The 23,265-nt window shown below is 45.0% G+C and overlaps 1 protein-coding gene across 4 annotated transcripts in view; it reads left to right on the plus strand.

Annotated features, from left to right (window-relative positions):
• Positions 1–23,265, plus strand: part of LOC138662411 (uncharacterized) — a 95,507-nt gene that overhangs the window by 56,753 nt on the left and 15,489 nt on the right. Inside the window, exon 2 of one of the 4 annotated variants that reach the window (XM_069748014.1) lies at positions 8,921–9,089. The exons of the other annotated variants lie outside the window; for them this stretch is intronic. The gene's annotated coding sequence lies outside the window, so the exon portion shown is untranslated. The remainder of the gene's footprint in view (positions 1–8,920; positions 9,090–23,265) is intronic. 4 annotated transcript variants of the gene reach the window in all.

A 23,265-nucleotide genomic window follows, 5' to 3' on the forward strand; every position in this document is an offset into this window, starting at 1 on the left:
AGGAATGGACATTAGACCAGTGGAAATCTGTGCTTTGGTCTGATGAGTCCAAATTTGAGATCTTTGGTTCCAACCACCGTGTCTTTGTGCGATGCAGAAAAGGTGAACGGATGGACTCTACATGCCTGGCTCCCACCGTGAAGCATGGAGGAGGAGGTGTGATGCTGTGGGGGTGCTTTGCTGGTGACACTGTTATTTATTAAAAAGTGAAGGCATACTGAACCAGCATGGCTACCACAGCATCTTGCAGCGGCATGCTATTCCATCGGGTTTGCATTTAGTTGGACCATCACTTATTTTTCAACAGGACAATGACCCCAAACACACCTCCAGGCTGTGTAAGGGCTATTTGACCAAGAAGGAGAGTGATAGGGTGCTACACCAGATGACCTGGCCTCCACAGTCACCAGACTGAACCCAATCGAGATGGTTTGGGGTGAGCTAGACCGCAGAGTAAAGGCAAAAGGGCCAACAAGTGCCAAGCATCTCTGGGAACTCCTTCAAGATTGTTGGAAGACCATTCCTGGTGACTACCTCTTGAAGCTCATCAAGAGAATGCCAAGAGTGTGCAAAGCAGTCATCAAAGCAAAAGGTGACTACTTTGAAGAACCTAGAATATAAGACATATTTTCAGTTGTTTCACACTTTTTTGTTAAGTATATAATTCCACGTGTTAATTCATAGTTTTGATGCCTTCAGTGTGAATTTACAATTTTCAGTCATGAAAATACAAAAAAATTTTTAAATGAGAAGGTGTGTCCAAACTTTTGCTCTGTACTGTAGTTTATATATATATATATATATATATATATATATATATATATATATACACACACACACAGCTCAAAAAAATAAAGGGAACACTTAAACAACAGAATCAAACTTCTGTGAAATCAAACTGTCCACTTAGGAAGCAACACTGTTTGGTAATCAATTTCACATGCTGTGCAGACCACATCTCAGTACCAATGCTTCCTGGCTGATGTTTTGGTCACTTTTGAATGTTGGTTGTGCTTTCACACTCGTGGTAGCATGAGACGGACTCTACAACCCACCCAAGTGGCTCAAGTAGTGCAGCTCATCCAGGATGGCACATCAATGCAAGCTGTGGCAAGAACATTTGCTGTGTCTGTCAGCGTAGTGTCCAAAGGCTGAAGGCACTATCAGGAGACAGGCCAGTACACCAGGAGACGTGGAGAGGGCCGTAGGAGGGCAAAAACCCAGGAGCAAGACTGCTACCTCAGCCTTTGTGCAAGGAGGAACAGAAGGAGCACTGCCAGAGGCCTGCAAAATGACCTTGAACAGGCCACAAATGTTCATATGTCGGCACAAACGGTTAAAAACCGACTCCATGAGGATGGTCTGAGTGCCCAATGTCCACAGATGGGGGTTGTGCTCACAGCCCAACACCGTGCAGGACGCTTGGCATTTGCCACAGAATATCAGGATTGGCAAATATGCCACTGGCGCCCTGTGCTCTTCACAGATGAAAGTAGGTTCACACTGAGCACATGTGACAGACGTGACAGTCTGGAGACGCCGTAGAGAGCGATCTTCTGCCTGCAACATCATTCAGCATGACCGTTTGGCAGTAATTGTGTGGGGTGGCATTTCTTTGGAGGGCCACACACCCCTTCATGTGCTCAACGGAGGTAGCCTGACTGCCATTAGGTACCGAGATGAGATCCTCAGACCCCTTGTGAGACCATATGTTGGTGCGGTTGGCCCTGGGCTCCTCCTAATGCAGGACAATGCCAGGCCTCATGAGGCTGGAGTGTGTCAGCAGTTCCTGCAAGATGAAGACATTGAAGCTATGGACCTGGCCTGCCTGTTCCCTAGACCTGAATCCGATTGAACACATCTGGGATATCATGTCTCACACCATCCAACAACGTCACGTTGCACCACAGACAGTTCAGGAGTTGGCAGATGCTTTAGCCCAGGTCTGGGAGGAGATCCCTCAGGAGACCATCTGCTGCCTCATCAGGAGAATGCCCAGGCATTGTAGGGAGGTCATACATTGACTTGAGGCATTGGATCAGCCTGTAACTTCATCTTCCACTTTGATTTTGAGCAGCATTCCAACTCCAGACCTCGGTAGGATATTAGTTGTGATTCATGTTGATAATTTTTTAGGTTTTATCGTTCTCAGCACATTCCACTATGTAATGAATAAAGATTTACAACTGGAATATTTCATTCAGGGATATCTAAGATGTGGGATTTTAGTGTTCCCTTTATTTTTTGAGCAGTGTATATAATATATCTCTGTCAATATATATACTGTATATCTTGAAAAAAAAATCCCCATCTGCAGGCAGGCACCGGCGGTGGCGCCTGCGCTGCAGCATGATCGCATAAGTATTGTATATGTGATTCATTTCTTTTCTGCTATCCTTAAATTCATTAAAAAAAGATCCAATTGAAAGTGGTGCCGATAGCTGCTACTTCACAGGCAGTGCCATCTTGCTGGAGAAAAAAAAGTGTCTTCCTCCAAGATGGCACTGCCGACGCCTGCGTAGTAGCAGCTATTGTGTCACCCTTTTTTCCCAAAAATTTTTTTTATGAATTTAAGGATATCAGCAAAGAAATGAATTGTATACACATTACATATGCGATCATGCTGCAGCGCAGGTGCCACTACCATACACACACAATGTGACAAAGTCACTGGTAAGGTAATAGAGGGGAGATATGTGTCACTGTGCTTAATGGCGGCAGTGATATTGTAAGGAGGAAGACCGGGCTGCGGGTACCTGCATTGAGCTGGGTCCGGAACTGTCGAGGCTGCGTCCCATGCTGCCCAGGGGAAGGAATAGAGGACCAGACAAGTCCCATGACCCGGGAAGAGAGGGTGTGTTTAAGCCGGAAACAGAGCTGAAAGCGCACGACGCGACAGCGAGTTTGCCGCCGGCAGAGAGAGTGCAGCAGGGTGTGCAGCACACTCCGCACTCTGCGCAGCAGAGCCAAGATGCGCCGCGACCAGGCTTACCCAAACACTCCAGCGGAGCAGTGACAGGAGATTCCGGCGCTCGGATAAACATCGGCAGCGCTCGTACGGAGAGGTGTGGGCTGGTTACAAGGCACTGAGGTGCGCTTCCCTCTGCTGGACACTGTGAATCAGCCCACTCCCGATACAGAAACTCCTGCATCTTCCTACATCTGCTTATGGATTAGGGGCTCAGCAGGTAAAACCGGAGACCGCCCACTGCCGCCAAACGTTGGACTGTCAATTGAGGGGCCCCATCGGAGGACACTACACCGGCCATTGCCAGTACTGCAATCCCCAACAGATCACCTGCGTCTCAGGAACCTAAAGACACGATAAGTTTAACAACTGGACTGTTGTTACATTGTAATTTCTGTTCTCAATTTAAATATTATTATCTCCCTGTGAGAAGGTCCTTTATTGTTCCAATTAAATTGTTATACTGTTAACCCTTGCTCTGCTTCTCTGCCTCCCTTGCGTCACTGCATCCCGTAACCTGCACACTACGTGTTGTGAGAGTTAACTTAAAGTTGCATAATGGGCTGGTTTCATGTGGACCTTCATAGAGCGGGTTGGAGAAGATCCACTTTATCTCCATTTGAGCTGCCAGGGCCTGTGTGATGTCATGATCATGTCGTCAGTCACATGATGGAAAGTGTCACATGGTCTGGAGTTTAAGCAAATGGGCTCTACAGGCAGTCTGGGTTCAGCAAGACTGGAGAGAGGAGTCTCCAGTGGATTTGTGTCTTGTCGCGCATAGACTGAACCTGTGTTGCTCTATAGCGGGGTGCAACTCGCAATGCATTTTTGTTTTTTCTTTGTGGTTTTTCCTGTTTTAGCCGTAAAGACAGAGTTTATTGTCCTTCGTGTTGCTTTATCAAACTTAACAATAAACCAACCCAGGATTTAAAGAGACAATGTTCCTATTTTTCTATCTCTGTATACCGCCTGGATGAGTTGATCTACCACAAGATATTATATATTTATAATATTCATTATGTAAAATAGGGGGCAGGTCAGTGAGGGTCCAGGACTCGTGGAAGCGCACAAGTGCGAAACGGCCGTCGTCCTCCTCTCACTCCCCGCACCGTAACTCTCACCAGCCGCCTCTCCTTATTATGTCCATTTCGTTGTAAAGATGAATAAAGGACATTGAATTGCAGCAGAATCTGGGTGAGTGCCACGTCTATTTTATTGTTATCATCTGATACTGATGAAAACCTAAGCAGAGCACCAGATAACCCTTCCCCCTCCCCAAGGCAGCCCCGGAGCACGAGCAGATCATTAACTCAAAACTGAAAAAGTTCAAACAAAAACCCCAAGACAGATTTAATCACCCAGGTATCATATTAATCAGTATAACGGTGCCAATCGGACACTTAGGTTACTCAGCCCAATCGTGCTGACAGGTCCCTTTTAGCTAATCTGGCGAGTTGACTTCCTTCCCTATTGGTACATTTACACATCCGTGTCTTCTTTTCATATCAGTGTAAAACGCTACGTTTTTCTGTCATGTGTCATCTGTTTTGCCTCCATTTTTTTTCATCCATTTTTAAAAACTGAAGCAGGTAGGCTGTCTGAACTAGTTTTATCAATTGACTCGTTGAATTGATGAGTTATAATAGGATGAAATTTGTATAGAAATTGAATGACAAAATCTGTCTTCTGTTTTTCTTCTGTTTTACCAACTCTCCTAGTCTTTATTGGCCGAGTCTGAGCCACAAAATGAATGAGAATAATATAAGTTCAACAGATGTGTGAATGCAGTCTAAAAGTGTGCTAGTTTATCTCACTATGATGACAGACATATATAGAAGATTCAGAAGAAAGGTCATAAAAGTTTCATAGATGAGGGGACAATACTGCTAACCGCTCTTACCTCATTGCATTGCATAAGTAAATGGGCAAGTCGCAAAAATTGTGTGGTTGCATAAGTTTGGCCATGTGGCTGCAAAAGTAGTCATGCAGTCTCAGAACACGTGTATTAAGAATGTCAGTTATTGAAAGTTGATACGAAGATGAGGACAGATGACAACATGGCTATTGGATCTAGTTACAGATCCAAAACTGATCTCTCAGATTCGATCTGTTGTTGGGTGAAACTACAAGTGTAAAGGTACGGTACATTCCCATGACCATATTTTTGGTATAACGGTAGTTTATGAAAAAACTGCCCATAGTTCTTTATCATCAAATAGAGCTGTTCAGATGACAGGGTCTACAAATGCATTGGTCTATTCCATTTTTAATGATTCTCTCACCTGTTCAAGTCTATAGGTGCATAAAATAAAAAAAGACTAATATATATATATACAAACTGCCTTCTCTCCACCCAATGGGGGTGGTCGTTGTTTTGTCCTTTCTCATTCTCGGGTCATCTACCAGAGGCCTGGAAGTTTGAGGGTTCTGCGCAGGATCTTAGTTGTTCCCAGCACTGCGCTTTTCTGGACAGAGTTCAGGTGTTGCTCCTGGAATCTGTTATAGCCATTTTCCCAACGGCCCCCTGAGGAAGCCCACGCAAAACGCGCGTTTGGGCTGCGTTTTTTTCAACCACGTGCACGGACCTACTTGAGTGAGACATTATTGCTTGTATTGATGCACATTGCATGGAGTTCTGGATACTTAATTTTGGGCCACAATTGTAGTGATCTATGTGGCTTTAATTTACCCTAGATCTTCCCTGTAACCGGTGATATATGCTGGAACACATATAATGTCACTTTTCCCTGGTCCTGTTTACATATATGCAATTGGGTTGAGTTCTGTCTGTGTCACCATTGAATCTGTTTGTTCACGGTATACATTTTACTTATACTATTTTGCAATTTTGGTGTGATACCTTTTATATTTATTACCAATAAATATTTTATTTTATGGGTAGTTTGGTACTCCTTTCTTCTTTTGTTCAATATCCTTTATGGAGTATGTTTTATGCCTGTTTTTGACAGTGCTGGTTTTTATTAACCTTTCTGGGTATTTTTATTCATGTCTTCTGATCCTTGTCTACTATCACAATGTCTGGTTGGTTAGCCAACACCTGCTTATCTATCTGGATCTTGAAGTCCCACAGGATTTTAGCCCTTTTATTCTCCACCACTTTCTCTGTGGTCTCTCACCTGTACTTAGCCCATATGCTGTTCAAATGTTCCTGAATACAATTCCCGCTGCTTGGTTTTGGTGTTCGGTATACGCTGTTCCTGCTTTCATTTTTCATCCTGCCGCTATGTGTTGTCCTGAGGTTTCTTTGCATAGTCTGCACCTTGGGTCTTGTCTTGTGTGGTAGATTCCTTCCTCTATGTATCTGGTACTTAGTGCTTGCTCTTGTGCCGCTATGATTAGTGCCTCTGTGCTGTCTCGGGAGTCCATCTTTCTCCAGCCATGGGTATAATTTCTTCATGTCAGCCACCTCCATTATCTGTCGATGGTACATCCCATGCAGCGAAGCATGTGTTGTACATGATGGAACTGACAAAGAAGAAGGAAGTGATATACAGATAGGAGGAGCCGAAGAAAGAAAGTTATTATGGGTAAACAGAATAAGAATGCATGAAGAACATAATATACAACGCCCAGTAGATGGCAGCAAAGTACAAGAAATATGGAGCACCCCACTAGGACCCTTAAAGGGATGTGTCACAGTGGCAGTGACCCGGTCCGTGGCCCTGGGCGTCCAATAAAAGGGGTTGAATTAAATAGGAAATAAAGTTTATAAAAAATTTTCATGACGCCACCTGTGGTATTTGGTCAGGGATGACCAACGCTGCTCAAAGGAGTCCACAGGGGTGATGGTATGGCAGCAGGGATGGTATGGCTTCCCACAGGTGAAGCTGGGTCCCCAGGGCTCCCGGTCTAGTAGATAAAGGTGATGTAGTGCCAATAAGAACTAGAGGACACAAGGTTGCAGTCTACCTTTTTACTGGTGTAAGGCAGCCACAGTCCAGGGTACCGGATCATGAGGATAGTGCGGTCGGGCCGGCCTGGAAGCGATTCTGAGATCCCCCTAGCCAGGTGGGGTTGGAAGCCTTCCTTTCAGCACTGTGTTGTAGTTCCTTGCTGCCTTACGCCATACACAAGGTCCTCACATTCTCTCTGCCCCCTTGTTGGTAGGACACTACCCGCATGACAGGTAACTCAAGCCTTTTTACAGGGGTCTCTCAGATGACTCCGGGCTCTGTTACTGTGCCTTCGTGTGTTAATGGTGGACAGGTGACCTGCAATCTCCTGTCTGTCGGTTTCTGCCATGGAGATTAGAGTTACCCCCACAACCTCGGTCGTCCGGCTACCGGTATTCTGCGCTTCAGCATGGAGGAAGTTCAGTCGCAGCTTCCCTCCAGCTCTTTACTTCGCCTTTGCTCCTTCCCCCTTCACACTGTCTACAAACTGTTTTGTTCCTTTCCAGGAGCTTCAGATCTGCCCATCTGCACAGCCCCAACTCTCTTCCTGAACTCTCTGTCTGCTTCCTCTCTCTTCACTCTCCTCTCACAGATTACCCACTAACTCTACCTCCAGCCAGAATGTATATAGGGGAGCCACCCACAAACTGGATCAGAACTCCCCCTTCTGGCCTGGAGTCAGAACGTGTTGCATGTATGTGTTACCTGTTAAAGGGATCTTTTCCTCGCTTACAAGCATTGCCATGCCATGCCTTCACCTTCCCCGTGAGGAAGGCAATATGACCCCGAGCTCCTGGGGTGTCACAAATACAATTAATGGAATTAAACCATACATCAGATAATGTCCAATAATGGCTGAAAGTTATGCAAAAGTTTAGCTAACAGCACTTAGCTAACAGCTGAGAGGTACTTGTAGCATGTCTGTACATCTGCTATGTGCCCTGCTGGTAATTACACTCCATCAGTCTTGACTACCTTGCCTCTCTTTACTACCAACTGGCCACACTTCTCTAGTCTGACGGACATCCCGATGTCTTCACTGTAGATCCTTGTCAGATGGATGAGTGAATTGATGTCTTGTTCATTTTTTCCATACAGCTTGATGTCATCCATGTAGAGGAGGAAGTTGATGGTGCTTCCACTCTTGAACTTGTATAAATAGCCAGACTCTATAATTATCTGACCGAGGAGGTTCAAACCTATGCAGAACAGCAATGGGGACAGTGCATCACCTTGGTATATGCCGTATTTGATGGTCACTTGTGTCAGTTGTCTTGAATTGACTTCCAATGTTGTTCTGATGATGGTTCTCAATTTCCTGTTGACATTATAGAGAGCCACGCATTCACAGATCCATGTGTGTGGCATTGTGTCATTGACTACAGGAAAACTTATCCAGGCTGTACTGAGATTGGTCTGTCTGGACCTTGAGTCTTGAGTGACTGCTCTATCTACTAGGAGCTGGTGCATAGAGCCTCTGGTGTAGGTCCCAATGCCTTTTTGAGCTGGATTCATGTACTGGTTCATATGGTTCTGCAGCTTGGTGGCTATGATGCCTGACAGGAGTTTTCATGTTGTTGTAAGGCAGGTTTTTGAGCGGTAGTTTGATGGAGCTCTTCCTTTGTGAGGATCCTTCATGAACAGCACTGTTTTTCCTTGAGTTAGCCAAGCTAGGTGATGGCCTACTTCTAGAAGTTGGTTCATCTGCTTTTGCCATGCGTTCATGTACCGCTGTTAATTTCTTTAGCCAGTAGGTGTGGATCATGTCTGGGCCAGGAGCTGTCCAGCTCTTCAAGTTCTTGGAATCATGGGAACGCTTGGATATAGAAATATATATTTTATATATTTATTAAACTTTCAAGGAGAGGAAAAAATGTCAGCACTCACCCAGTCTGCAGGTAAATCAGTCCATTTTTGTATTTTCTTAACATCCTGGACAATATCAAAGTGCAGTAGTGATAATATTGCAAATGCAGGTGCATGGATTTCAGTAAGAAATGTCAGATATGGTGGCAACAACTGCTTTGCGCTTCTACAGGTTCATAATACTGCTGGTGCTGATGCAATTCCAGCAAATGTCTCCTGGAGCTGGAACGGAACATAAGCCAGGCAGCTAATCATCGGTCACTACTGGACTGCTTCATTGTCCCTTCCTTCAGACAAAATCAAAGAACATCAGAAAGTAACAGCAGCTTTCACGTTTTCAGGTTAGTAGTTTCGTTAAAAAAAAAAGTGAGAGTGAAGCAGCACATTAACGGCTCCATATTGGCTGCAGGGGTCATGTGACACATGTGACAAAACACCATGTAATCCCTGCGGGATCCGTCACTAATGTCAAAAGTAACTGTGTACATACCATTAAAGCAAGGACGGGGAACCTCAGGCCCCAGGCCTCGATTACCTTTTATCAGGCCCCCCGAGCAGATTCTCAGAGACCGCATTCTTGGGCAGGGAGCTGTATTTTGATTGCCACCAGCTCATTAATTTCTTCTTGCTCTGTTAGCACACACATGTAGTGTTCACTACTGAACACTGAAGGGCATGTAATGAAAGATTACGTCCTGAAACCAGAGTCATGACATAGGGTATACATGAGTTCCGTGACCTGGAAAATTCCCCCAACCCTCTTAAACAGGCCCCCTTTTATACTTAACAACTTAAAGGGAACCTGTCACCCCGTTTTTTCAGATTGAGATAAAAATACTGTTAAATAGGGCCTGCGCTGTGCGTTACAATAGTGTATGTAGTGTACCCTGATGCAAACTCGGCTTTGGGAAAATGGCCGCCGCGATCTCTAATGCGCACGCGCGGCATCCCGCGGCCATTTTCCTGAAGCCCCGTGCAGCAGAGCACTCCATCTGCGCACGCGCGGCCCCAGGAAGATGGCCGCCCCCACCGATGACAGGGGGTAATAGCACAGATCGCGCGCTGCTTCTTCACGTGCACGCAGTGGATTCGTCACTGCAACATGCGCACACCACTACGCCACCAACGGAAAGCTGGGGAAGAAAAGAGCGATGTCACCACGCCCACCTGACCTGACCAGCCTGATTGACAGGCGAAAACGGCGACTTTGGTAATGTATTTCGCAGCATAGGTGGGGAATCAGGGTACACTACATACACTATTGTAACGCACAGCGCAGGCCCTATTTAACAGTATTTATATCTCAATCTGAAAAAACGGGGTGACAGGTTCCCTTTAAAGAATAAACTTCTATCATATGCATATCAACAGACTGAGACATATGTTGGATTTAATTGGCCACAGCAGCCATTTTATTAACATAAATGATAACAGAACTTTCTTAACAACCCAGAATAGGAGGGGCAGTCCTCGAAGCCCCAAAGTTATAAACCTCAGCATCCCAAATTCCACAATGTTCAGCCCAGGATAAGTCTTACCCCCAGCACCAGCTCAGGGATAGATAACAACCAATCCTGCTCCACCGAACCCGCCCCCATGCCAGGGGCCCATAAATCCACCTCACGCGGGATAACCGAACCGCGCCTTATTAAATTCTCTCATGGGGGGGTCCAGGACCTCTCACGATCCCCCCCCCATTGAACCGCCATTTACCATTTCCACCGACTTCGAGGACTTCCACCCCCGCCAAACTGCCGTGACAATACCCTGTCAGTATACACACACTGGAAACAAGTACATTTAGGTACGTCTTAAAACCTTGCCCGAAACTCTTGTGGGCCGAATTCACCCCATTTACCCTAGCCCAACAAAAGGGACGGTGGGCGGGAGATTCCTCACTTGTCCCGCAGGCACCTAAAATGGATGCCTGCGTGAGGAGCGTGCCCCCTTTTATGTACCCCCTCCCCACAGTCCCTTAGCCCCACCTCCTCACAATTCAAAAACTGTCATTAACCCTCCCCTCATATCACATTTAACCCTCACCTCACTACCTCAACTAAACCGCTCCAGCTCCCCAGGTGCCACGTAACCCCGTCATGGCGGCCTCCCCTTAAGTGCCGTGGGCCCCCCAGTACGGCTTTTCTGGATGTACTTTGTGGACGGAGTTTGTATGGCCCCCGAAGGATGGTATAAATATACAAATGGCCCTTGGTAGAAAAAAAGATTACCTACATCTGCATTAAAGAAAAACTGAGAATTTTTCCAATTCACTCGAACGTGGAAATCTAGTTACAGAAGATGTCCACACATGACAGGAAAAAGCTAAAGGGATCCAGATCAGCAACAAAATTAGCATGGGTTATATACAGTTGTGGCCAAAAGTATTGACACCCCTGCAATTCTGTCAGATAATACTCAGTTTCTTCCTGAAAATGATTGCATTCACATTCTTTGGTATTATTATCTTCATTTAATTTGTCTTAAATGAAAAAAACACAAAAGAAAATGAAGCAAAAAGCAAAATATTGATCATTTCACACAAAACTCCAAAAATGGGCCAGACAAAAGTATTGGCACCCTCAGCCTAAGGCTGCTGTCACACTAGCAGTATTTGGTCAGTATTTTACATCAGTATTTGTAAGCCAAAACCAGGAGTGGAACAATTATAGAAAAAGTGTAATAGAAACATATGCACCACTTCTGCATTCATCACCCACTCCTGGTTTTGGCTTACAAATACTGATGTAAAATACTGACCAAAAACTGCTAGTGTGACGTCAGCCTAATACTTGGTTGCACAACCTTTAGGCTGCGTGCACACGTTGCGGTTTTTTTGCGTTTTTTTCCGGATAAAAATGCTATAAAACCGCAAACAATCCGCATACAATAAGCATTCCATCATTTAGAATGAATTCCGCATGTTTTGTGCACATGATGCATTTTTTTCCGCGGAAAAACCGCATCGCGGTAAAAACCGCAGCATGTTCATTAATTTTGCGTTTTTTTTTGCGGATTTCCCACTACAAAATGCATTGGGAAATGTCCGGAAAAAACAGCGGCAAAACCGCATGCAGATTTCTTGCAGAAAATGTCCGGTTTTTCTCAGGAATTTTCTGTGAGAAATCCTGAACGTGTGCACATAGCCTTAGCCAAAATAACTGCGACCAACCGCTTCCGGTAACCATCAATGAGTTTCTTACAATGCTCTGCTGGAATTTTAGACCATTCTTCTTAGGCAAACTGCTCCAGGTCCCTGATATTTGAACATCCACAGGTGTTCTATGGGATTCAGGTCTGGACTCATTGCTGGCCACAATAGAAGTCTCCAGTGCTTTCTCTCAAACCATTTTCTAGTGTTATTTTAAATGTGTTTTGGGTCATTGTCCTGCTGGAAGACCCATGACCTCTGAGGGAGACCCAGCTAAGGCTACGTTCACACTAGCGTTCGGCTAGTGTGCGTCGCGCTAGCGTCGGGCGACGCAGCGGCGACGCACGCGTCATGCGCCCCTATGTTTAACATGGGGGACGCATGCGTTTTTTGCTTGTTGCGTTTTCCGACATGTGCGTCTTTTTTGACGCTAGCGTCGGACCAAGAAAACGCAACAAGTTGCATTTTTCTTGCGTCCGATTTTTGTCAAAAAACGACGCACGCGTCGAAAAACGCAGCATTTTTGCACGCGTTTTTCGGTGCGTTGTGCGTCGCGTCGCCGACGCAGCGGCGCACAACACTAGTGTGAACGTAGCCTAAGGCTACGTTCACACTAGCGTCGTTTGGCCTCCGTCGCAATGCGTCGTTTTGCAGAAAAAACGCATTCTACAAAGTTGTCTGCAAGATGCGTTTTTTCTCCATAGGCTTGTATTAGCGACGCATTGCGACGCATTGCCACACGTCGCAACCGTCGTGCGACGGTTGCGTCATGTTGCGTCGGACTGTCGGCACCAAAAAACGTTGCTTGTAACTTTTTTTGGTGCGTCGTGTCCGCCATTTCTGACCGCGCATGCGCGGCCGGAACTCCGCCCCCTCCTCCCCGCAACTCACAATGGGGCAGCGGATGCGTTTTAATAATGCATCCACTGCTACCGTTGTGCAGCGTTGAGACAAGATGTGTCAGTACGTCGGCCCGACGCACTGCGACGAGCCGACGCTAGTGTGAAAGTAGCCTTACTCACACTGGGCCCTACATTATGCTGCAAAATTTGTTGGTAGTCTTCAGACTTCTTAATGCCATGCACACGGTCAAGCAGTCCAGTGCCAGAGGCAGCAAAGCAACCCCAAAACATCAGGGAACCTCCGCCATGTTTGACTGTAGGGACCGTGTTCTTTTCTTTGAATGCCTCTTTTATTATCTCGTAAACTGTATGTTGATGCCTTTGCCCAAAACCTCTACTTTTGTCTCATCTGACCAGAGAACATTCCTCCAAAACGTTTTAGGCTTTTCCAGGTAAGTTTTGGCAAACTCCAGCCTGGCTTTTTTGGGTATGTGCACACGCTGCGGATTTTGCTGCGGATCCGCAGCGGTTTCACATGAGTTTACAGTACCATGTTAACCTATGGGAAACAAAATCCGCAGTGTACATGCTGCGGAAAAAAACGCGTGGAAACGCAGCATGTGCATTCCGCAGCATGTCAATTCTTTGTGCTGATTCCTGTTGTGAATTCTGTTGTCGGGCTCCCTCCTGTGGTCATGAATGGTACTTCGGCTGGTTCTGTCCATGGACTTCCTCTGGTGGGTGTTTCTGAGTTTCCTTTCACAGGTGACGAGGTTAATTCGTTAGCTGCTGCTCTATTTAACTCCACTTAGATCTTTGCTTCTTTGCTCCACGCCACCTGTCAATGTTTCAGTATTGGTCTAGTTCACTCCTGGATCGTTCTTGTGACCTGTCTTCCCATCAGAAGCTAAGTTCCAGCTTGTATTTCTTTGGTTTGCAATTTTTCTGTCCAGCTTGCTATTTATTTGTTGTCTTGCTTGCTGGAAGCTCTGGGACGCAGAGGGAGCGCCTCCGCACCGTGAGTCGGTGCGGAGGGTCTTTTTGCGCCCTCTGCGTGGTTTTTTTGTAGGTTTTTGTGCTGACCGCAAAGTAACCTTTCCTATCCTCGGTCTGTTCAGTAAGTCGGGCCTCACTTTGCTTAATCTATTTCATCTCTGTGTTTGTATTTTCATCTTTACTCACAGTCATTATATGAGGGGGGCTGCCTTTTCCTTTGGGGAATTTCTCTGAGGCAAGGTAGGCTTTATTTTCCTATCTTCAGGGCTAGCTAGTTTCTTAGGCTGTGCCGAGTTGCATAGGGAGCGTTAGGCGCAATCCACGGCTATTTCTAGTGTGGTTGATAGGTTTAGGGATTGCGGTCAGCAGAGTTCCCACGTCCCAGAGCTCGTCCTTTATTATCAGTAACTATCAGGTCATTCCGTGTGCTCTTAACCAAGAGGTCCATTATTGTCTTGACCACCAGGTCACAACAGATTCCGCTGCGGTTTTACACCTGCTCCAATAGAAAACTGCAGGTGTAAAGCTGCAGCGGAATCCGCAGTAGAAACTGCGATAAATCCGCAGGAAAAACCGCAGCGGTTTTGCACTGCTGTTTTTCCAAATCCGCTGCGGAAAAATCCGCAGTCCTCCAGAATACGTGTGCACATATCCTTTATGTCTCGGGGTAAAAAGTGGGGTCTTCCTGGGTCTCCTACCATACAGTCCCTTTTCATTCAGATGCCGACGGATAGTACGGGCTGACACTGTTGTACCCTCGGACTGCAGGGCAGCTTGAACTTGTTTAGATGTTAGTCGAGGTTCTTTATCCAACATCCGCACAATCTTGTGTTGAAATCTCTTGTCAATTTTTCTTTTCCGTCCACATCTAGGGAGGTTAGCCACAGTGCCATGGGCTTTAAACTTCTTGATGAACATTCAGGTCTTTGGAGATGGACTTGTAGCCTTGAGATTGCTCATGCTTCCTCACAATTTGGTTTCTCAAGTCCTCAGACAGTTCTTTGGTCTTCTTTCTTTTCTCCATGCTCAATGTGGTACACACAAGGACACAGGACAGAGGTTGAGTCAACTTTAATCCATGGCAACTGGCTGCAAGTGTTATTTAGTTATTGCCAACACCTGTTAGGTGCCACAGGTAAGTTACAAGTGCTGTTAATTATACAAATTAGAGAAGCATCACATGATTTTTCAAATGATGCCAATACTTTTGTCCAGCCCTTTTTTATATTTGGTGTGGAATTACATCCAATTTGGCTTTGAGACAATTCTTTTTGTGTTTTTTCATTTAAGACAAATTAAATGAAGATAATAACAAAGAATTTGTGTTTGCAATCATTTTCAGGAAGTATTATCTGACAGAATTGCAGGGGTGTCAATACTTTTGGCCACAACTGTAGATTTGCTTCAGATTTCACACCATGCATTGCAAAGGGTAAGATACACAGACAGAAGAGGCCCCTTGCAGTCTAAAGGCCCCGTCACACATAGCGACGCTAAAGCGATCCCGACAACGATACGACCTGTCAGGGATCGTTGCTGCGTCGCTATGTGGTCGCTGGTGAGATGTCAAACAGTGAGATCTCCCCAACGACGCAGCGGCGACCTGTAGCGACCTGTACAACGATGCTATTTCATGACGATTCAATGGGACGTCCTGTCAACGAGGTCGTTGGTAAGGTGTCAAACACAGCGATGTGTGCTACCCAGCGGGACCTCAACGATCAAAAAAGGTCCAGGCCATTCCGACACGACCAGCGATCTCACAGCAGGGGCCTGGTCGCTGCTACGTGTCACACATAGCAAGATCGCTACTGAGGTCGCTGTTGCGTCACAAAACTTGTGACTCAGCAGCGATCTCGCTAGCGATCCCGCTATGTGTGACGGGGGCTTAAGGCTGCCGTCACACTAGCAGCATTTGGTCAGTATTTTACATCAGTAATTGTAAGCCAAAATCAGGAGAGGGTGATAAATTCAGAAGTGGTGCATATGTTTCTATTATACTTTTCCTCTATTTGTTCCACTCCTGGTTTTGGCTTACAAATAATGATGTAAAATACTGAGCAAATACTGCTAGTGTGATGGTGGCCTAAGGCTACGTGCACACGTTGAGGAATGGGGTGCAGAATTTTCTGCACAAAATCCGCATCTCCTGGCAGAAACTGCAGGTGCAGATTTGCCGCAGATTTTATGCGTATTTTCTGCGGTTTTAACTACTGTGGATATCTAAAATGGAAGGGTGCAGAAACGCTGCAGATCCACACAAAAGAAGTGACATGCACTTCTTTTAAATCCGCATCGTTTCCGCACCATCTGAACAGCGCTTTTTTTTTCCCCATTGATTTACATTGTACTGTAAATCACAGTGCGGATCTGCAGCGTTTGTGTGTGGAAAAATCCGCTGCGGATCCGCACTAAATCCGCATCGTGTGCACAAAGCCTTAAGGCCCCGTCACACATAGCGACGCTGCAGCGATACCGACAACGATCCGGATCGCTGCAGCGTCGCTGTTTGGTCGCTGGAGAGCTGTCACACAGTCCGCTCTCCAGCGACCAACGATCCCGAGGTCCCCGGTAACCAGGGTAAACATCGGGTAACTAAGCGCAGGGCCGCGCTTAGTAACCCGATGTTTACCCTGGTTACCATCGTTAAAGTAAAAAAAAACAAACGCTACATACTTACCTATCGCTGTCTGTCCTCGGCGCTCTGCTTCTCTGGTCTGGCTGTGAGCACAGCGGCTGGAAAGCAGAGCGGTGACGTCACCGCTCTGCTTTCCGGCTGACCGGCGCTCACAGCCAGACCAGAGAAGCAAAGCGCCGAGGACAGACAGCGGTAGGTAAGTATGTAGCGTTTGTTTTTTTACTTTTAGGATGGTAACCAGGGTAAACATCGGGTTACTAAGCGCCGCCCTGCGCTTAGTTACCCGATGTTTACCCTGGTTACCAGCGAAGACATCGCTGAATCGGCGTCACACACGCCGATTCAGCGATGTCAGCGGGACCTCAACGATCAAAAAATGGCCCAGGCCATTCCGACACGACCAGCGATCTCACAGCAGGGGCCTGATCGCTGGTACGTGTCACACATAGCGAGATCGCTACTGAGATCGCTGTTGCGTCACAAAACTTGTGACTCAGCAGCGATCTCGCTAGCGATCTCGCTATGTGTGACGGGGCCTTAAGAGTTCATCATAATGCACAATTCCACCTGCTTTACATGTCGAAATGGGCCCCTTATCTCTTGGACCTCAGTGGCAGCTGCACAGGATGCACTAATGGTATGTGCACCTGATTCACAGCAAAAAAAAAAAAATGCAGTGAGAAATTACCACTGATCCATTTCCACAAAGAAAGTATTTGTGTGATTCTGTTATATGGGTAAGTTCAGACAGAGCTATTTTGCTTCTTTTTTTTTTATTTTTGCTACATTGGAGACAAATTAGTGTCATAAAACTCAGCCAGCCTCAATGGGGAAAAAAAAACAAAACACATTGTGTTCAAGTCATTTTTTTTCTACGTGGAAAAAAAAGTGACACAAACTCTTGACATGGGAAGACCAAATATGACTTTGAAATGAAAAGGAAAAAGAAAAAAAAATGCTTAAAATATGCTGACCGTATTTTTTTTTTATAGTGCTGTCTGTGGAAAAAAAAAACCTGACAGAACTTGGTCCAATGTTATTCAGAAGAGCGGATTAGATTACTTTTTTCCCCACTTGGAGATTAAACCTATGTATATAAAAAAAAAATGCAGTATGCACTAGTCTCTTCCAAAATTCAGATGAGGCTCGACTATTCAAATCTATGGGTCTGCGAAAAAAAAAAATCTATATATATATGTATATATATATAATATTAGAAGTTACGAATGTTTCATCAGCAGCCACAAGGTAGGCACACCATAAAAATAATAAACTCACCTTGTATAATATTATATTGCAGGTTTGTACAAATCAGAATCTGAGCCCCATCCAGAGTCCTGGAGGTTTTTGCAAAGTAACCTCATGTGATCCCCTGGATCTTCACAGGTGCAGCAGTAGTATAATTACAACATGGAGCCTGCTGTAATGGAGATATCGCTCTCCTTCTAGACTTTAGCTTCATTATCTTGTAAAATAGATCTCATTTTTTTCTCCACTGTTTGGTAATGACAATGCTACATCATTTGTCATTTAATCTTATCAGTAATGAATACAATAGATTCCCCTGCCCCATGTAAAAGGTGTGTGCTGGGAAAAACATGCCCTGTGAACAACTCTAAATTGCACATTTTAAATTGAAATCAGTACAAGGTGATGTTTGAATAGTCTTTTTTTCTGCAGAAATTGATTATTTTCTGCAGCCAAAAATTCACATGTAATCGTAAATCTAAGGGCACGTTTGTACAGTGTTTTTTTTTCTGCAAAATGTGCGCAGAAAAAAAAGCAACGCTTGTAATATGTGTTGTATTCATTCAATTATACAGTAAGTTGTGCCATGTTCTCGGTGCATTTTTGCTTCAGTTAAGATGCGGTTGGAGGTTAAATAGGTGAACATGACATAATTATGCTGCGTCAAAAAACTTAACAAAAGCTCATTGTGGGAAAATAACCCAAAGCCACATGCACACATTAAGTATTTGATGAGTTGTTGTTTTTTTGTAAGCCAAAATCAGGAGTGGGTAAAAAATGCACTGCTTTTTACCTACGGATTTACTGCGGATTCCTATAATGGAGCAGGTGTAAACTGCTGTGGAATCCGCCCAAAGAATGAACATGCTGCGTAATAAACACACAGCGTTTCCACACGTTTTTTTCCGCAGTATGTGCACTGCGGATTTTTGTTTTCCATAGGTGTACATGGGACTGTAAACTCATGGAAAACAGCTGCGAATCCGCAGCGTCAAAACTGCTGCGGATTGGCAGCAAAAATCTGCAGCGTGTGCACATACCCTTAAAGAATTGACACAGATTTAAAAATCCAGAGTGCATGTCAATTTTCACACTCAAATCTGCAGCATGCGGATAACATTTATTCACCACTTTATGGCCAAGCACATTTCATTTTTCTTTGTATATGGCTGTAAAAACATTCATCCAATTTTTGCATCATTTGCTTAAATGATACCCCAGATGTAAATTTTAGGCTATGTGCACACGTTGCGGATTTACTGTGGATCCGCAGCATTTTTTTCCGCACAGAAACGTTGCAGATCTGCAAGTGATTTACAGTACAATGTAAATCAATGAAAAAAAAAAAATGCTGTGCTAATGCAGCGCCCCAGGGTCCTGGTCGTTGCAGTAATATCATTCTCCTCTAGGGGGAGTGATATTACGTTTGGAGGCAATAAAGGAGGTCTCTTTACCAGGTACCACAAGCATACAACATATTTCATACTCCAGTTCACCAGGGGGAGCTATGCTCCTATTTATTAGGGCACTCTTGACACTTAGGTAAAACTGGTGCCTGGATAGGAAGTTAGGCAGTTGCTGGCTGAGCTTCGGCTCAGGTAGTTGGTCCCTGACAGGGGTGGAATCCTGTCAGAGGCCTAGACAGAAGGTCACGGAGCTGCGCCTGCCCCACGTGCGGCAGTTCCTAAGAAAGAACACGAACAGAGAACTGTATTGTAGAGAGTGAGAAAGAAGTCATAGCAAAAGGAGTGGAAACCAGAAGGAGTTCTGCCCTGCACAGGCTGCCTCCTTCTGAGGCGCAGGATCCGGTAGCCGGAACACCGAGGGAGCAACTGTCCTTTATGCCTTGCTCCAGAGACCGGCAGGACAGCTAATTTCACATTACTGATCTGCCCTATACCCAGGAGGCAAGGTGGCACCCTCGAGAGGCCGGGGCGTGCTAGAGTCCCTGTAAAAAGCCTGAGGCCACCGGTCGTACGGGTTGTCCTATCCAGAGAGAGACACAGAGAGAGAGACATAACATCTAGAACATCTACAACAGTTGTGAGGACCTTATGAGAGGCTCAGCAATAAGGTACTACAACACCCAGGTGCTAGAGGAAGGTTACTGATTTCCACCTGGATAAGGGGACTCTGGATTTGCCTCCAAACCGACCAGACTCTGCTGCCCTGTGATTGTGCTCTGGACTGTGGATGCTGAAGCCTTCAGTAAAAAGGTAAAGAGACTGCAACCTTGTGTCCTCGTTCTTCACTGCGCCTCACACCATCCACCATCCACACACTGGGAAGCCCTGGGGACATACTTCACTTGTGGGAAGATATACCATCTAGCTGCCATAACATCAGCCCAGCGGACCCCTTAAAGCAGCGTCGGTCACCCTGACCGAATACCACAGGTGGCGTCACGATCATATCCCTTTAAACACCTTTCCCCCTTTTACACGGACATCCCTAGGGCCACGGACCGGGTCAGCCACCATGACATCCCCCTTGAGAACCGAAGGACCCGGTACCGAGTACCCCACTGCCCTATGGGGGCGATCCACTAATGGTGTGGAAAATTCCGCGAGGAAACGCTGCGGATTAAAAGAAGGAGCATGTCATTTATTTGTGCGGATCTGTAGCGTTTTTGTACCCATTCCATTATAGAAATCTGCAGGGGTAATAATGCATGAAATCCGCAGTCAATCCGTACAAAATCCACATAAAAAACGCATCAAATCCGCACCTGCGTTTTCTTCCAAGAGATGCAGAATCCGCACAAAAATTTCAGTGACAATTCCGTAACGTGTGCACATAGCCTTATACTTTCCTTTTATTCATCTTACCTTTATCTTATATGTTGTTCCGCTTTCCATAAGTGCTCATTCAGATGTCCAATTTCTTGCTTATGAGAAAATAGATCTGATTATTGAGAAAATAGGACTGATTATTTTGATCAGACTCTGATCAGATTTTGATCAGAGTTTGAATCAAGTGTCAACTGATTTTCTTGTACCTGGAGAAATTAAAAAAGAAAAAAAAGTTTACACCTTCTTCATTCTGACAGTCCGTGAAAATCGAACAGCACTTGCAGTCTGATTTTTCCACTCGTGTTGACTTGCAATGCAGATTTTGACCCTTGGATAAAAATTCTATATGCCTCCGCGATTTTCCATACAGCTCACGGTCTGCAAAAAATCACGGACATGAGAATGGCCCCATAGACCACCGCAAGTACGAGTGCTGTCTGTGAAAATCATGGATATCACTCATTTGCAAAAATTGAATGTCTGAAAGAGCCCTAAGGATTATATTTTTTGATACAGGTTTATTTTTTTTTCGACTGGGTTTGGGCTTGTAACAACAACAAAGATGCCTTATTTTATTTGATTTTTTGGGGGGAGGGATTATTTCAATACTCAAAAAAATGTTTTATTATCTGTTTTTCCCTGTGACTGCTGCTAGTATATTAGCCCCAGTTACAGGAGATATTCAGTCTAACTTATGCTACGTTCCCACGGTGAGCTTTTAGTGCGTTTTTGACCCTATGTATTTTTGCTGCATCAAAAATGCAACATCTTACAGTTCAAACAAAATGGATGGGACTTATAGAAATCTCATGCCCACTGTACTTTTTTTACTCAGTGTAAACTATCCTGTGGTGTGTGTTTAAAACCCGCAACATTTCAACTTCTCCTGCGAGTGCGCTGAATTTTAAGTGGAGATTTTCCCCATAGACTTGCGTTTAAATGCAGAAAAATCCACAGGTAAAACACACGTGCAGTTTTAGTGGTTTCCATGGCATTAAAAAATGCATGTAATCCACACCTAAGTATATCAAGTTCTGTAAAAGCCAAATACAAGGAAGTATCTAAAACAGAGCAGATTTATTTAAACCCTTTGCAACCTTTACTGTACTAGTACTGCTCTGCGGGAGGTGCATTTGTGCCCAGAGCAGTACTAGTGCGGCACCGCGATTGCCACGGCCTCATGCTGAGCGACGCGGCGATCGCATGCGGGTGTCAGCTGTTTGTGACAGTATTATGTGTATGTAGTGTGTAACAGGGTCTAACAAGCTGGGGTACCTATTTCAGTACCACCCTCGTGTTTCAGGAGGTCCACGCTGCTTTTGCTGGATTCTGAATGAAGGATGCTGGCTGGAATTCCTTGGTTACGTGAGAGCATATAAAAGCTGACTGCTACCCCACGTATTTCCAATCTAAAAGTACACACTTTATTCACAGCACACAGAATATACAGTCATGGCCAAAAGTATTAACACCCCTGCAATTCTGTCTGATAATACTCAGTTTCTTCCTGAAAATGATTGCAATCGCAAATTCTTTGGTATTATTATCTTCATTTAATTTGTTTTAAATGAAAAAACACAAAAGAGAATGAAGCAAAAAGCAAAACATTGATCATTTCACACAAAACTCCAAAAATGGGCCAGACAAAAGTATTGGCACCCTCAGCCTAATACTTGGTTGCACAACCTTTAGCCAAAATAACTGCGACCAACCGCTTCCGGTAACCATCAATGAGTTTCTTACAATGCTCTGCTGGAATTTTAGACCATTCTTCTTTGGCAAACTGCTCCAGGTCCCTGATATTTGAAGGGTGCCTTCTCCAAACTGCCATTTTTAGATCTCTCCACAGGTGTTCTATGGGATTCAGGTCTGGACTCATTGCTGGCCACCTTAGAAGTCTCCAGTGCTTTCTCTTACACCATTTTCAAGTGCTTTGTGAAGTGTGTTTTTGGGTCATTGTCGTGCTGGAAGACCCATTAACTCTGAGGGAGACCCAGCTTTCTCACACTGGGCCCTACATTATGCTGCAAAATTTGTTGGTAGTCTTCAAACTTCATAATGCCATGCACACGGTCAAGCAGTCCAGTGCCAGAGGCAGCAAAGCAATCCCAAAACATCAGGGAACCTCCGCCATGTTTGACTGTTGGGACCGTGTTCTTTTCTTTGAATGCCTCTTTTTTTCTCCTGTAAACTCTATGTTGATGCCTTTGCCCATAAAGCTCTACTTTTGTCTCATCTGACCAGAGAACATTCTTCCAAAATGTTTTAGGCTTTTTCAGGTACGTTTTGGCAAACTCCAGCCTGGCTTTTTTATGTCTCGGGGTAAGAAGTGGGGTCTTCCTGGGTCTCCTACCATACAGTCCCTTTTCATTCAGACGCCGACGGATAGTACAGGTTGACACTGTTGTACCCTCGGACTGCAGGGCAGCTTGAACTTGTTTGGATGTTAGTCTAGGTTCTTTATCCAACATCCGCACAATCTTGCGTTGAAATCTCTTGTCAATTTTTATTTTCCATCCACATCTAGGGAGGTTAGCCACAGTGCCATGGGCTTTAAGCTTCTTGATGACACCGCACGGTAGACACAGGAACATTCAGGTCTTTGGAGATGGACTTGTAGCCTTGAGATTGCTCATGTTTCCTCACAATTTGGTTTCTCAAGTCCTCAGACAGTTATTTGGTCTGCTTTCTTTTCTCCATGCTCAATGTGGTACACACAAGGACAGAGGTTGAGTCAACTTTAATCCATGTAAACTGGCTGCAAGTGTGATTTAGTTATTGCCAACACCTGTTAGGTGCCACAGGTAAGTTACAGGCGCTGTTAATTACACAAATTAGGGAAGCATCACATGA

Source organism: Ranitomeya imitator, chromosome 2 (assembly GCF_032444005.1).
Source record: "Ranitomeya imitator isolate aRanImi1 chromosome 2, aRanImi1.pri, whole genome shotgun sequence".
Taxonomy (NCBI): Eukaryota; Metazoa; Chordata; class Amphibia; order Anura; family Dendrobatidae; genus Ranitomeya; species Ranitomeya imitator.